At 41.2% G+C, this 15,728-nt stretch overlaps 1 long non-coding RNA gene across 1 annotated transcript in view; it reads right to left on the bottom strand.

Moving 5' to 3' along the window:
• Positions 1-15,728, bottom strand: part of LOC103666141 — a 76,444-nt gene that overhangs the window by 39,717 nt on the left and 20,999 nt on the right. The window contains exons 5-6 of the long non-coding RNA XR_569447.2: positions 7,443-7,618; positions 4,014-4,128 (exon numbers count right to left, since the gene is read on the bottom strand). This is a non-coding gene — a long non-coding RNA (uncharacterized LOC103666141). The remainder of the gene's footprint in view (positions 1-4,013; positions 4,129-7,442; positions 7,619-15,728) is intronic.

Genomic DNA, 15,728 nt, shown 5'->3' with positions numbered 1-15,728 from the left:
GGGTAAAGCATTTCTCGGCTGACAGTTGTTTTTCTTTCAGCACTTTGACTATATCATTCCATTCCCTTCAAGCGTTCAAGGTTTCTGCTTAAAAAAATCTGCTTATACTCTTATGAGGGTTTTCTTGTATGTAAAAAGTCACTTGTCTTTTGCTGTGTTTAAAATTTTTTGTCTTTTTTTTTTAAGATTTTTTTTATTTATTAATTTCACAGAGAGAGAAAGAACACGAGCAGGAGGAGCAGGAGAGAGAGGAGCAGGAGAGAGAGGAGCAGGCTCCCCGCTGAGCAGGGAGGCTGATGTGGGACTCGATCCCAGGTCCCCGGGATCATGACCTGAGCGAAGGCAGGTACTTCACCGCTGAGCCACCCAGGCGCTCTTGTCTTTACTTTTTAACAATTAAATTATAATGTGCCTTGGTGTGGGTCTCTTTGGATTATTATTATTATTATTATTATTATTATTGTTATTATTATGGTTCTCTTTGGGTTTCCTGGATTTTAGTGTCTGTTTCTTTCCCTAGGTTTGGGTCTTTAGCCATTTTTTAAAACACATTTCTGCACTATTCTCTCTCTTTCCCCTTCTGTGACACCTATAATAGGTATATTGGTCCACTTACTTGAGTTCCATAAATTGGTTAAGCTATTTTCACTCTTTTTAGTTATTTTTTTAAATTTTTGCCTCTGATTAGATGATTTCTATTGACCTATCTTTGAGTTTTCTGATCCTTTTCTCCATCTGATCTTGTCTGCTGTTGATCTGCTTTATTGCATTTTTCTGTTTAGTTATTGTGAATTGTTTGGGACTTTCAAAATATATTCTGTCTTTTTGTTGAAATGCTCACTTTGTTCATGCACTGCTCTCCTCAGCTTGGTGAGCATCTTCATGACCATTATTTGGAACTCTCTGTCAGGTAAATTACCTATCTATGTTTCATTAAGACTGGTTTCTAAAGATTTATGTTGGTTGTTTGTTTGTTTGGAACATATTCCTCTGTTCTTTATTTTCCTTGACTCTCTGTGCTGGTTTTGGCACATTAGATAAAACAGCCACGTCTCCCAGTCTTGCCAGACTTGCCTCATGTAGGTAATAATCTTTGTCAATAAACTTGACCTGAACCTTTATTTTCCTCAAGGCTCTGTTTTTGCACTGTCTTTGGTCTTTGTGGTTCCCAGGAGATTAGGGTGTGTCAAGATCTGCTAGTGTCCCAACAGCATGGAAATTTCCCACATGTCTGTTTAGGCTCCCAGAGAGCTATTATTTGCCAGCCCCTTCAGCTTCCAATGCAAGCTAATTAGAAGCCCAACCTCCAGGCAGCACCTGGGAAAGTCAAGATATTCGATATACAATCTAGCCCTATCAGGGAGAAACTGGGAGCTGGGTGTTTTTGCCTACTTACTCTGTGCTAAGTCAGAGGGGAGAGTCTCTGGGAATGCTTTTGTGCCTATTTAGAGCGAACTCTTTATTTTGTGTGTTCCTGGGGGATTCATGAATGCTGAACCTCACTGGCTCCCGAAACTAGGTAATTTAGAAATCAGTCCCCCAAATGGCAGCCTTAGAAGATGAGCTGCTAAAAAAAAAAAAAAAAAAAAAAAAAAAAAAAAAAAAAAAAAGGTAGAGAGAAGATAATGAGGTGCTAGATTTGTAGACAAACTCCTTTCAGGAAGAAACTGGAGACTGTTTTATTACTGCAGTTATATGAGGAGAGAAAGCAGAAGATGTACCACTAGCTCTTTTAGGTTCTGGGAATATCCCAGTGAGTTCCCACATGTGGGCTGATTGGAAGCCAGAACCTAAGGCAGCAGCTGAGAAAGTATACAGTCAAATCCTTTCCAGGGACAAACTGGGAGGTGGCATTTTGCCTGCTCCTTCTGTGCTGAGCCCTGAAGGAATTGCTGGGGGAAAAAAATGCTCATGAACCCATTTAAAAACTGCTTCTTTGTTTGATGTGGCCCTGTGAGATTCATGTATGCCAAGCCACAATGGCTCTCAGAGCAAGGTGATTTGGGGGCCCATCCCTTGGGTGGCAACCTTAAAAACTAGGCACTAGATGTGTGGTCCAACCCTTTGCTTCTCAGGAAGAAACTGGGAGTTGGGGGTTCCCTCCTGTTGTAAGGTGCTGTGCTGGGGTGGGGTTTATGGCAAGCATATCTTAGCCCTTCTTATCCATTTCAATGTGGCTCTTTTCTCATTCACCTCATGTGTAGAAGTTGCTCTGAAAGTTTCTGGATTTCTCTCAGAGGGAACTGCCCCCTCTGAGTGTGTCCCTGGGAGGAGACAAAGTCAAGAGCCTCCCATTCCACCATCCTGGTGCCATCACTCCTGACCCCCTTTTATTTAGTGACCAAAGTGTGTTCTATCTCTTCAGTAGGTGTTGTGAAGTGAATCTTTCACCAGTAGCCCTTTGATCTCTGTTTAATAACCATGTTAACATATTATGCACATGAATATAGGACATCAGGTATATATGCTCCTCAGAAAGACTGACTAGTGGTAGCATTTTCCTCACAGAAACCCCAAGAAAGTGAGAACAGTGTTATCTTTCTTGAAATGGGTCCATTTCCATCCTGATAATCACCCTGCTATAAACAAATGTTGTGTTTGATTGTGGAAGTTAAACTAGAGGGTCCATCAGTTGGAAGACATTGAGAGGGGATAGTGGGGACACACACTGTCTATAGGTCAATAGATAAATAGATGAATCTTTAGATATTTGTAAATATGCTTCTAGGTCTGTCTCTGTGTGTGTGTGTGTGTGTGTGTGTGTGTGTGTGTGTGTTTATAGATCAATATATAAAGAGATCAATATATATCAAATGACAAATATTCAATTATACTAATATATCACATTTACACGACCTTTACTTAATATGGAATACTAAAGTTCCTTTTCTTTCTTTCTTTTATTCCTTTCTCCTTTTTTTAAAAAAAAAAATTTCCTTGAGGGAAATTCCAGGGATTGGAAGTAGTGCTGTCAAAATGAGCAAAGATTCTCCTGCCTTTTTATATGAATGTCTCATGCCCTTTCTATGTGCTAATAGCACAAAACAGATGTGTCGAATTCTCCACAATTTTCTCATTTCAACAATAGAATAGATATTAACTGATCACCTACTGTGTGCCAGGGACTATTCTAGGAATTTGGACACATACTGAATGAAACATAGATCCCTTGAAGAGCTTACATTCTCGTAATCACCTATTAATATAAAACAAAACCCATCAATAATATTACATAAACACTGAGGATGGGGCAGTGTAGTGTAGTGATTAGTACACCCTGTGGAGCTGGACTCTCTGAATGAAAATCCAGATCTGTCTTTTGTCAGCTCTATAATGTGGGGGAAATTATTTAAGATCTCTGTGTCACAGAATTGTCATTCCTAAAATGAGGGAAAACGACAGTTCCCAAATTACAGGTGTATTGCACAAATCAAATGAATGAAAAAAATATAAGCAAACAACTTAGGAAAACGTCTGGCACATATTAAGCACTCCAAAAACATAAGTTGTAATTTTTGGTATTAAGCACCAGGATAGGTGCGATATGGACTGAAGACTATCATTACAAGATGGGGGGCGGGGTGGTCAGGGAATGGTTAGCAAATTGGGTGGGACCAAGCTATAAGATGTCCAGAGTATAATTTACAAATTGGATTCGAAATAATTGGGTGTCAATTTAGCATGTACCACATATATATGTTTAGTAGTCCTTGTGTCAGAAATGTCAGTGGCAGGAAAAGGAAATATCCATTTTTATTGGCTTGAGTCCCAGTATGGACACCAGTTGGATTACTAGGCAGACACAAATTACCCCTTTGCACGATTCCCATTAAACATGCTGACTATTGAAAGCAGAATTGGTTCACAGCAAAGGAAAGAATATTTTCAGCTAGTATATGTAATAACACAGAAAGACATAAACCTTCGAATTCCAAGAAATGCCTGGCAAGGACATTCACCAGAGTTATTTGAAATTCTACTTGAAGCATCATTTTCTCCAGAGTGCCACCTACCTTTCTGTCCTCTGTGGCCCCATATTCAGAATCACATCTTCTCTCGCCACCACTCAGCAACAGCACAGTTGCTGCATTTCTCATCTTGTGCCATTTTTAAGGCATCCCAAGGTCCCTGAAATTAACATCGACATTAACCAATTCTGCAATCTTGGTCCTATTAACAAACATTAGAGCTGGCTAGATGTTCCGCGGTGAGAGGCTATGTGTCCTAGCCTGTCCTTAAATATTAGAAACCTCTGAGAACCAAACTGGGGGCTCAAGTTTTCTTTCTTCCTTCTTCCTCTCATTTATGATGCCTGCAGCTATAATAGAGAATATTGTGTTTTATATCCTTTTTCTGGACCCACTATCCAGCTGAATCCAGATACCCAAAGATACTGTTGTGGGAAGGCATGAAAAAACAAGAGACTCAGAATTTAAAACTTTGTAGTATGACTGAATTGCCAGAAAGAAGGGAAGAGCTCTCCATGCCAAGGCTGTAGACCACCACAGCCTATTTTCTTAACACACCAAAGTAACAAGCCATCAAGCTCAGGTCCCTCTCTAAGACATCCCTGTGGTCAGCAAGGGAGGAGGGATACTGTGTCACTGAAGTAGTTATAGGAGACCTCATGACACTCAGAGAAAAAGATTCCTCATGATACCAGTTGGAAAGACAGGATTCCATGTCACGCATGAAATTGAGACACATAGGGATGCTGTATTCATAAGTTACCTAACTTTACAAAGGGTATTTAAAAGTAATGTTAAGTTCTTCCTCAATTTTACTGAGTCCTTTTTCTTTAACCATGACATGCAGCACCGTTTTATTATAGAGGTTGGTTTCCTTATAATATTCCCTCTGTAGATATATAACCGACACATTTATTCTTCTGTATTATTCATTAGGCTATACTATGGCTTTGTGGAGATGGTCTTGCTTACCATCACTGTAGAACACATTCCAGGGAGGGGCGCCTGGGTGGCTCAATCGTTAGGTGTCTGCCTTCGGCTCAGGTCATGATCCCAGACTCCTGGGATAAAGGCCCGCATCGGACTCCCTGCTCGGCGGGAAGCCTGCTTCTCCCTCTCACAGTCGCCTTGCTTGTGTTCCCTCTCTCGCTGTCTCTCTCTGTCAAAAAATAAATAAAATCTTAAAAAATCTTACTCATTTATTTCTGGCTAAAAAAATAATATGTGCCCTTCACAAATATTTAAGTGTATATTATTGTACCTTATTGTTATCTGTAAGCACAATATTGTACAGCAGAATTCTAGAACTTTCTCATCTTGCATAACAGACACATTATATTCATTCAACAGCAGCTTATCATTTTTCTATTTCCCCAGCTCCCGGTAACCACCACTCTACCTTCTACTTCTATGAGTTTGATTATTTTAGACAGTTCATGAGTGGACTCATGCAGTATTTGTCTTTCTGTGATTGGCTTTCCCTTACCATAATGTCCTTAAAGTTTATCCATATAGTACTTCCTTCTTTTTTTTTTTTTAAGATTTTATTTATTTATTTGTCAGAGAGAGAGCACACAAGCAGGGGGCAAGGAGCAGAGGGAGAGCAGGTTCCCTGCTGAGCAAGGAGCCCAATGCAGGGCTCGATCCCAGGACCCTGAGATCATGACCTGAGTTGAAGGCAGACGCTTAACCTACTGAGCCACCCAGGCGTCCCTACTTCCTTCTCTTTAAAGGCTGAATTATATTCTGTTTTATGTATATAACACTGTTTCTTTATCCATTCTTTATCCGTTTTCTTTACCTGTCAGTCGATACTTAGGTTGCTTCCACATGTAGGCTGTGAATAATGCTGCAGTGAACACGGAATGCGATAGCTATTCAAAATCTTGTTTTCGATTCCTTTGACTATATACCCAGAAGTGAGATTGCTGGATTATATGGTAGTCCTATTTTTAATTTTTAGAGGAACAGTTCACATGGTTTTTCATAGCATATATGTTGCACTTACTAATATTAATGACCTAGATAGAGTCAGTCTTTATTTTAGATACCCCAAGCTATTACTAGTAGAATTAATTTACAGAATTATAGGATACAACAACTGTAAAAACCCAATTAATAGCCATACCTCCAACTGATGCTTCTAAATTGAATTTTGATCAAGAATATTCTAATATGCCAGAAAGAATATTCTAATATACAATGGAATATTACTGAGCCACAAAAAAGAACAAAGTCTTGCCATTTGCAACAACACGGATGGAGCTAGAGAGTACTATGCTAAGTGAAGTAAGTCAGAGAAAGACAAATACCATATGATTTCACTCATATGTGGAATTTAAGAAACAAATCAACATAGGGGAAAAAAAGAGAGAGGCAAACCAAGAAACAGACTCTGAACAATAGAGAACAAACTGATGGCTACCAGGTAGGAAGGGGATGGGGGATGGGTTAAATAGGTGATGGGGATTAAGGAGGGCACTTGTGATGAGCACCGGGTGTTACATGTAAGTGCTGAATCACTAAAGTGTATACCTGGAACTAATATTATACTGTATGTCAACTAACTGGGATTAAATACAAATTTAAGAAAAATATTCCAACAAAAATTATCTTAAAATAATTATAATTAGGGACGCCTGGATGGCTCAGTTGATTAAGTGGCCAACTCCTGGTTTTGGCTCATGTCATGATCTCATGGGTGGTGATATCAAGCCCCAAGTCAGGCTCTGTGCTCAGCGAGAAGTCGGCTTGACGATTCTCTCCCTCCGCCCCTTCCCCAACTCGTTCTCTCTCTCTCTCTCTCCAATAAATAAATAAGTCTTCAAAAAAATAAAATAACTATTAATAAATATCTAGGATAGGGTTGCTACAATTCTACTTATGTAAATACCATTACTTGATTTAATCATATGAATCAGTTCAATCTCAAAATATATTTCCCTTTGTCAATTTTCTTTTTTTTTAAAGATTCTATTTATTTATTTATTTATTTATTTATTTATTTATTTAAAGAGGGCGAGAACAGGGGAAGGGGCAGAGGGAGAGGGAGAGAGAATCTCCAGAAGACTCCATGCTGAGTGTGGAGCCTCTATCCCACGACCCTGAGGTATCAACTTGAGCCAAAACCAAGTGTCAGTTGCTTAACCGACCGAGCCACCCAGACACTCCTCCCTTTGTCAATTTTCCATAACGTTTTCTTTCTATAGATAATAAAAGTCAAATAACAAAGACACTCAACATTTGAAACCATGAATAATTCCTAAAAAAGAAATAAGAAGTTGGACATTTGGGTATAGAAAAAGCTGGGGATGGAATAATAGGATATCACACTAACCTTTTTGATAATGCACCTTTTACAAGCAACATTTAAGCGAAATACATGTTCTTGTGCTGAAAGAGGAGGTGGAAATATTATTCATGGATGTACCTGAGACTGTCTGTCATGTCAAAACCCAGAGAAAATAAACTTACAGCTCCACTAAAGTTGATTACTCTCTTGAGGAGTGTCTGGCTTCTTTGCACTCATGGGACTCTGGTTTTTCTGTGCCGATCAATGATAAAGACTCCTTGTCCTCTGGAGATCTTAGGCCATTCCAACTGTTCAACTGTCCAGTATTCTTAGTGGACTACTTCTCCTTACAAAGAACCTGAAGAGAAAAAAATCTTCCTGCATCACAAGTGCATATTATAACTGGTGGAATGGATCCTTGATAATGGGTGATCTTACCCATAGAAGACAAACATGTTGGATGGTTATATTATATTTATCCTTCAATTTAGCTGGCAAAATAAATAACTCAGACCATAACACAGACCCCACCAAAAGAATCAATTAAAACTTCATAGTCCAACTAGTTATGAGTAAATGAATAGCTTTGGATTTTTTATTTTTTGCCATTGCTAACCCTTCATGTAGTTTCTAGACCAAAAGTAAGGTATAACAATGCATATCTTAATTAAGAAAAGATCATCTTAATTCTGCTTTTGACTAGGATTTAAAGAGCACTGGCCTCACCCTAATGATGAGAAAGAGCTGGATAAAAACTACAAAATCATAATTTTTTGGAACTCACTAGAAAACTGAGGGCACAGGACAACCAAGTAGGCTGAATACCAAGAGAGTTAAGAAATGACACACAGATGGTCTTACCTGTGTCAGAGCACAAGAAGAATAAGGTGGCTTCCATACCAACAGGTAGGAAATTAGTTAGAATTTTATTAAGTTGCTAAAGATTGAATGTGAGCTAGTGTGACAGTAGGAAGCACCTGGAGCCCCAGACACAAGAGTCCTACCTACTCACAGATTCTTCTCCATAGGCCTTCTCCAGGTGCTAACATTAGTCATCAGGGAAATTCAAATCAAAACCACATTGAGATACTACCTTACGCCAGTTAGAATGGCAAAAATTGACAAGGCAGGAAACAACAAATGTTAGAGAGGATGTGGAGAAAGGGGATCCCTCCTACACTGTTGGTGGGAAAGCGAGTTGATACAGCCACTGTGGAAAACAGTGTGGAGGTCCCTTAAAAAGTTAAAAATTGAGCTACCCTATGATCCAGCAATTGCACTATTGGGTATTTACCTCAAAGATACAGACGTAGTGAAGAGAAGGGCCATATGCACCCCAATGTTCATAGCGGCATTGTCCACAATAGCTAAACGTGGAAGGAGCTGAGACGCCCTTCAACAGATGACTGGATTAAGAAGATGTATACAATGGAACTCAGCCATCAAAAAGAACGATTTCTCAACATTTGCTGCAACGTGGACAGGACTGGAGGAGATAATGCTAAGTGAAATAAGTCAAGCAGAGAAAGACAATTATCATATGGTTTCACTCATACATGGAACATAAGAAGTAGGAAGATCGGTAGGAGAAGAAAGGGAAGAAGAAAGGGGAGGGTGAACAGAAGGGGGAATGAACCACGAGAGACCATGGATTCTGGGAAACAAACTGAGGGCTTCAGAGGGGAGTGGGGTGGGGGAATGGGATAGCTGGGTGTTATACGCAAGTAATGAATCATGGAACTTTACATCAAAAACTAGGGATGTACTGTATGGTGACTAACATAATATAATAAAAAATATTATTATTAAAAATAAATAAATAAATAAATAAATAAATAAATAAATAAAGGCTGGGGACAGGGTGAAGACCAGAAAGTGCCTTCCTTGGTTTTGCAGGGAATGTCTCTGTGAAGAAAGCATACAGTGCAACCCCCTATCTGTCCTCTCTTCTCCTCCATAGCAAAACTCCTAAACTGCTGGAAGAGGGGTAACAACTCCTGCCACCCACAAGGCATAAGCAAAAACCCACTGTTGCTGGAGAAGAGTGAAATAAATAAAAGCCCACTACTCCTGGAAAGGGACAGGAAATCGTCCTGGGCCCAGGATCCTATTTCAAAATTAGTAAATGTATGCTACCACTGGGGGAGTGGTAGGAAATACTCTTCCATGCAATTCCTGCCATAAAGACAAGGCTGAGGTTGGCTGCCATGAGGAGGAGGGACAGGCATGAGGAAGCTCCCCTCTCAGGCATATAGGCATAGAGGTCCTGCTTAAGACTGGAGGCCTAATCAGGACAAGAGAGAATGTGCCCTGCTCCCACACCATCAGCCTGAAAAGCACCAAGTAACAAGCTTTTTCTCTCAGATACTAAGTATGGCCACTTTCTTCAACAAGTGTTCAAGAAATATGGGCTTCGGAAAATCTTTCTTACTTTCATAGTTTAGGGCTCTTTATCTCCAGCATAGGAAGGAAAACAGTTTGGAACAAGCCTGGTCTTGTCTCACCTCTGGCCAGGTCTCTGGCCTGTCCAACAGAAACATCGGATTTCCACTCCAAAATCAGCTCTTGCAAAGACAAGTGATTTGCTCTGATCACTTCAATTGTGATCAAGGCATATGCTGGCAATTGTCTGCCTGGCCTTATCTTGATAACATTTTATTACGTATTTATTTTGGAGGAGGAGGAGTTCCAGACTGAGGCAAGCTTCAACCGACACAGTGATGTGGATGTGCACACAAGGTCTATGGGATAAACTCATCAGAAAAGTCCAAAATGGGTTTTGGGGATTTAATGAATTAAGTGATTTTAGTAAGAGTTTTTTGGAGGAAAGGTACACACATTTCCTCAGTAGAACAACATGGAAACTTTTAAAGAAATTTTTCTCTCTGTCATTTCATGAATATGAGCCTTATGGAAAAGGACTACACCTAGAACACCAGAAAAGAATTAATTTCACTAAATATCTTACATGCATAATGCATTGTATTCAATTATTCTTTCTTTATTTAACAAAACATGTATATATGCTTACCACGTATCAGGAACTTCTTTAAGCAATTATTGTCTAAGCCATTATAATTATGTATATCTAAATGAAGAGAAGACATCATCTCATTTCTGCTCATATGTAGGGTTTAGAAAACTAGAAAAAGTTTTCTTGTTGTTCCCGCACCAATGATAAGAAAAGGCTGGATAAACTACAAATCATACATCTTCTGGAACTCATTAAGGCAGGCACAGAGAAACCCATCAGCCTGAATTCCAATTAAGGAAGGGCCCCTCTTCAGTAAGAAAGGACTCACTTATGGCACAGCAGGGGAAGAGCTTAATATTTCCTCAAAACCCTGCAGAGTAAGTGCCATTATTTACTCCTCTTTCTCGATACAAGAACAGAAGCACGGAAAGAGGAAATGATTTGTCCCAGGTCATAGAGTAGGAAAGTGGTGCAGTCAGGATCTCGACCCTGTTGGTTTGGCCCCATCATCCTCCCTCTGAGCCACTATGCGATGGTGCTTCTTCCATCAGTGCCTGGACCTGCACCCAGCACTCAGAGGAACAAAAATAGAACTAATGCCACTGCTCCTGAACCTTTCTCCTTATATCTCATCCCAAAGTGTGTGAGATTTATAACGGTTATTTCATATAACGGAGCAAGGATAATAACCACACAGAGTCAAGGAAGAGCATGAAAAATGCTTGGTTACCTGATACCACAACATTTTTGTCATCCAGGGAAACCACCCAGAGAGATTGAGAGACTAGTTTAAGATACGGGTTAGGAGACCCAAATCCTGACTGACTGCTGTTAAGGCTGAAGGAGACAGAGGCTTACGGGTCTGGTTTCTGGGGCTGGGGTACAGGGGACACTACTCTTGTTATGGTCAGCCTTTGTGAGATGTGGACTCCATGGGGACCAAGGCGTCCCCTGTGCTGATAGGGACAGAGCAGTTTCAGTGGCCTTTAGCCTTGGAGAAAGAGTAAGGCATGATTCTAATGACTTCAGCCTTAGGAGATAAAATTGAGAATTAGCAATCTAGGAATCAAGACTCCTGGAAAGGAAAGAGAGAAATATGTGCAGACCTGTGCTCCGCTGGTCCACAGCCTGAAGGAGCATGCAAACTTTTCAACTTTCTCTCTCGACACTAGCCGCTTCTGTCCCTGCTCCTTGCATGGGAAGGACTCTTCTTCCTGTCATAATGAAACCAACCACTAACCCAGCGAACAAGGATAAGGGTGATGAGGACAAGGCCCTAGAGAGCGTCAAATTTCCCTCCTTGGTTGTTTTACACAGAGGAGCTGAGACTCAAAATCTTTTCCATGAGCCATCCTTTCTTTCCTGAGAATGGTAGAGCAAGTGCTAACGTTGGGGTGGTGGCACTTCAGAGTGAAAAGGCTCTGGGCTCAAATTCTATCTGATTCAGCCACACTGAGCCTCAGTGTCCTCCTCCATACTAGTGAGGCTAAGAAGTGCCCGCATTGAGTCATTGGGATGTTTAACCACAGCTTCAAAATGGGAAGGGTAGAGGGCACAGCTCATCCTTAAAAAGGATGCACTCCATGCAAATAATTTTCGTGTCTTCACACGTGTAAGAAAAGAGACCAGATGCTGCAAATCAGACCTCCTCCCTATCTTTCCTGTTGCGCCTTGCTCGTATCGCAGGTACTTGAGAATGCGAAGGAGAGGTTAAAGGTGTGGCTTACACAACATGCCTCTCCTTCTGGTACCTGGTCTTTCGGTACCACAGGGCTTTAGGATTGCAGAGTCATAGCAGGGCTGGTGGGGGCAAAGAGCAACCTGGTGATTTGGAAAAAGAAGCTCAGGTGGTACACTGCTGGCCTCGCAGATAGTTCCCTTAACAAGAGTCCCTGAGAAGAAGGGCTGGATTTCACAAGAGCTGACACCAGATTTTTTTTGCTAACGTGCAAGGCCCACTAAATGAGCCTGTGCTCAGTAATTTCTGGAGGAGACAAACCTAAACGCAGTCTGCAAGACCCTACCGAACCGACTGCATCAGAAGGAAATTTCATCGTCTAGGAGTCTGCTCCTCTTCATTTGCTCCTGGGGACACCGGCAAGGATTGGTGTGGAGACAGCGAGACAGCTTTCCAGGTGGTGACTCATACTAAAATAGATATATATAAAATCTCCATTGCTTTAAGACATCATCTCCACTTAAGGGAGACAAATCAAAATGTGATCAAAATACGATGGCAGACATATCTAAGGAAAGGGAATAACTTAAGAAACATGTATCTGGCACTTAGTTTGTGAGGAGTAACTTGTTCGGTAATATGAAAAATTCTTGCAGGTCGCTGATCTGAACTAATGAATGAGGAGAGATTTGGACACTTTCTGGAAGCACGGGGTGAATGGAGCCCTTAATGTGTGGGGACTGCACCTGTTATCGTATTTAATCCTTCTGGTTATATTACAAGGGAGGTCGTTTTTCCCTGCATGTGACTCATAAGAAGACTGCTGCACTCACACTCAGAAAAGAAAGAAGGAGGTGACTACGAGCCTGCCTTGTTTGCCTGAGTGTCACTGTCGTGTTTTGCAGATACTGTGTTTTTTCAAATCGAAGGTTTGTGGTGACCCCACATCAAGCAAGTCTATGGGCACCATTTTCCAACAGTATTTGCTTCCTTTGTGTCTCTGTGTCACACTTTCGTAATTCTTATACTATTTCAAACTTTCGCATTATCATTGTATTTGTTATGGTGCTCTGTGATCAGTGATCTTTGGTGTTGCATTTGTAATTCTTTGGAGATGCCACGAACTGGGCACATACAAGATGGTGAACTCCATCACTAAATGTTGTGTGTGTGCTGACTGCCCTTCCGATGTCTCTTTCTCCTTGGGCTTCCCTATTCCCTGAGACACAACAATATTGAAATGAGGACAGTTAACCATACAATGAATGACCTGTAAGTGTTCAGGTGAAAGGAAGAGTCGTACGTCTCCCACTGCGAATCAAAAGCTAGAAATGAAAAAACAAAACAACAACAACAACAAAAAACAAAAGCTAGAAATGACTAAGCTTAGGGAGGAAGGCAGGCCAAAAGCCAAGACAGGCTGAAAGCCCAAGGTGGTTTCCCCTTACACAGTTCAGCAACGAGCCAAAGACTGTAGGAGATTGCTCTTTCCCAAAGATTTCCAGAACTCTCTCTCATTCTCCCTTTCCCTCTCTCGTTTTCTCTCTTTCTCATTCTCTCTCTCTCCCCATCCTCCTGCTTTCTCTCTTTCTGAAGCTCCACGCTGGCCTCTATCTCTGTATGCTCAAGTCAGTGCGAGTGCAGTGGTTTGGTCAGGCTCCATTTCCCTGACCTGTAGCCTTCAAACAAGCTGATACAATCATAAAACTCACATTTTTTCTTTCCCTTTAATCGGAAATGGTAGTTCTGCACTGTGCAATGTTGTTTCATTTGCTGTTTAGTTTTTTGGGTTTTTTTTTCAAGTATTTGATCTTTTTTTAAAAGATTGTATATATGTATTTAGCAGAGAGAGAGAGAGAGGGCACGCAAGCAGAGGGAGTGGCAGAGGGAGAGGGAGAAGCAGGCTCCCTGCTGAGCAGGACTCTGGGATCAGGACCTGAGCTGAGGACAGATGCTTAACCAACTGAGCCACCCAGGTGCCCCTCATTTGCTGTTTAGTTTTGTCTTTTTTTTTTTTTTTTCCAGGGGAGAAGGTAAATCCAGATCCTGTTACCCTAGCTGGGCCAGCAGCAGAAGCCTCCTCCCTGCTGTCCTAAAGTGACAAAGTTACCCAGTTCCGACCTGGAGCACGGCATCTCACTCACAGCCGGGTTTAATACAACATCTCAGAACACTTCTTCGGTGTCTTCACTTAGAAGTGACTTTGTCCTCCTCCAAAGATCATAGTTCCAAAGTAGAATGCTGTAACACAGACTCTTTTCTCCTTTTCCATGTGGTTGGGATTTTATAGAACATTTTGGCAATCCCAATTTCACGCAGTGGGTCAACTATGTAAAGCTGCTGTATTTATTCTAGCTCGTAATCAGTACAATATGCACCAGAGGTGCAAGAGGGAGGCTTCGAGATGGAGTAAGGCTTTAGAAAAGGGTGAAAATACCAGTTTGGAATGCAGCCTGGAAATTATTTTTTAAAGATTTTATTTATTTATTTGACAGAGAGAGGGAGGATGCAAGTAGGCAGAGGGAGAGGGAGATGCAGGCTCCCCACTGAGCAGGGAGCCCAATGTGGGGCTCGATCCCAGGACCCCAGGATCAGGATCCAAGCCAAAGGCAGACATTTAATGGACTGAGCTACCCAGGTGCCCCTAGTCTGGAAATTTTTTTTAAAAAAGATTAATCGTTTATATTTAGACCATGTCCAAATACCCACATTAAAAAGACTGCAGCAAAATACCGTGCAATATACAGCACTTTAACTCAGGTGGGGAGAAGGAGGAGGAGGAAGAAGAGGAGAGGACAGAAAAGGATGGGAAGGAAGAAGAGAGGGAGGAGGAGGAGTGGTAGTAGTAATAAAATACCATGTTCAGTGCTGACTATATGACAGATAGTCTCCTAAGCCCTTATTGACTCATTTAATGTATTAACTCATTTAGCTCCCACAAGCATTCTATAAATTAAATAGCACTATTATCCCATCTCCTTTTTTTTTTTTTTTTTTAAGATTTTACTCTTTGAGAGAGAGAGAGTAAACGAGCAGGGATAGAGGGAGAGGAAGAGAGAGAAGCAGACCCCCTGCTGAGCAGGGAACCAACACAGGGCTGGATCCCAGACCCTGGGATCATGACCCAATCCAAAGCAGACACTTAACCGACTAAGCCATCCACGTGCCCCTCCCCCATCTCCTTTTGAAGTTGTGAAAATCAATAAGAGGAACCCTTTAGAATGGACTCAGGAAGCCATCAGAGGGAGCTGTGGCCATACCACTCTTCCTTGCACACAGTACAGACCCAACAGAAAGTGACCTCCCTCTAAGTCCATCTTACTCTAGCTCCTACCTTACCAGGGAGCTGGAAGAAAGCAACAGCCCTCCCCTCAGCAACAGCCCAGCCAATGAGAAGTGGTCACAACTCAGCCAATAAAAAGCCTCTATCCTTGAAACCCTTCCTTTCCTCCAATGGGCCTTTTGTTTAGAACAGCCTTCCCAACTTCTCTCATCCTTCTATGAAAGAGNGTTTCTGCCCTTTGTTCTCCAGACTTGCCTACAATTTTCCATAGCTTTCTTATCCTTGATTGCAATTCCTTGCTATTCCCAAGTAGCCATTTTTGATGGTAAAATAACTGGCAGTTTTATTTTTGAGGTTAACAGAGGAAACCAAGGCCCGGAAAGAGTAAGTAACTTCCCCAGTGTTACACAACTTTTTACTGGTGGAGTCAGGAGAATCACTAATGGCAAATGAATTTCAAAAGATGTTATATATACTTAAAAATGTGCTTGCTAATCTAAAGTGAAACTGATAGCTGGACTACACTGAAGTGT

The sequence above is a fragment of the Ursus maritimus genome, unplaced genomic scaffold (genome assembly GCF_017311325.1).
Source record: "Ursus maritimus isolate PB19 unplaced genomic scaffold, ASM1731132v1 scaffold_23, whole genome shotgun sequence".
In the NCBI taxonomy this organism is placed as follows: domain Eukaryota; kingdom Metazoa; phylum Chordata; class Mammalia; order Carnivora; family Ursidae; genus Ursus; species Ursus maritimus.
Note: the sequence above shows the minus strand (reverse complement) of the source record. Positions and strands in the feature narration are given on the sequence as shown.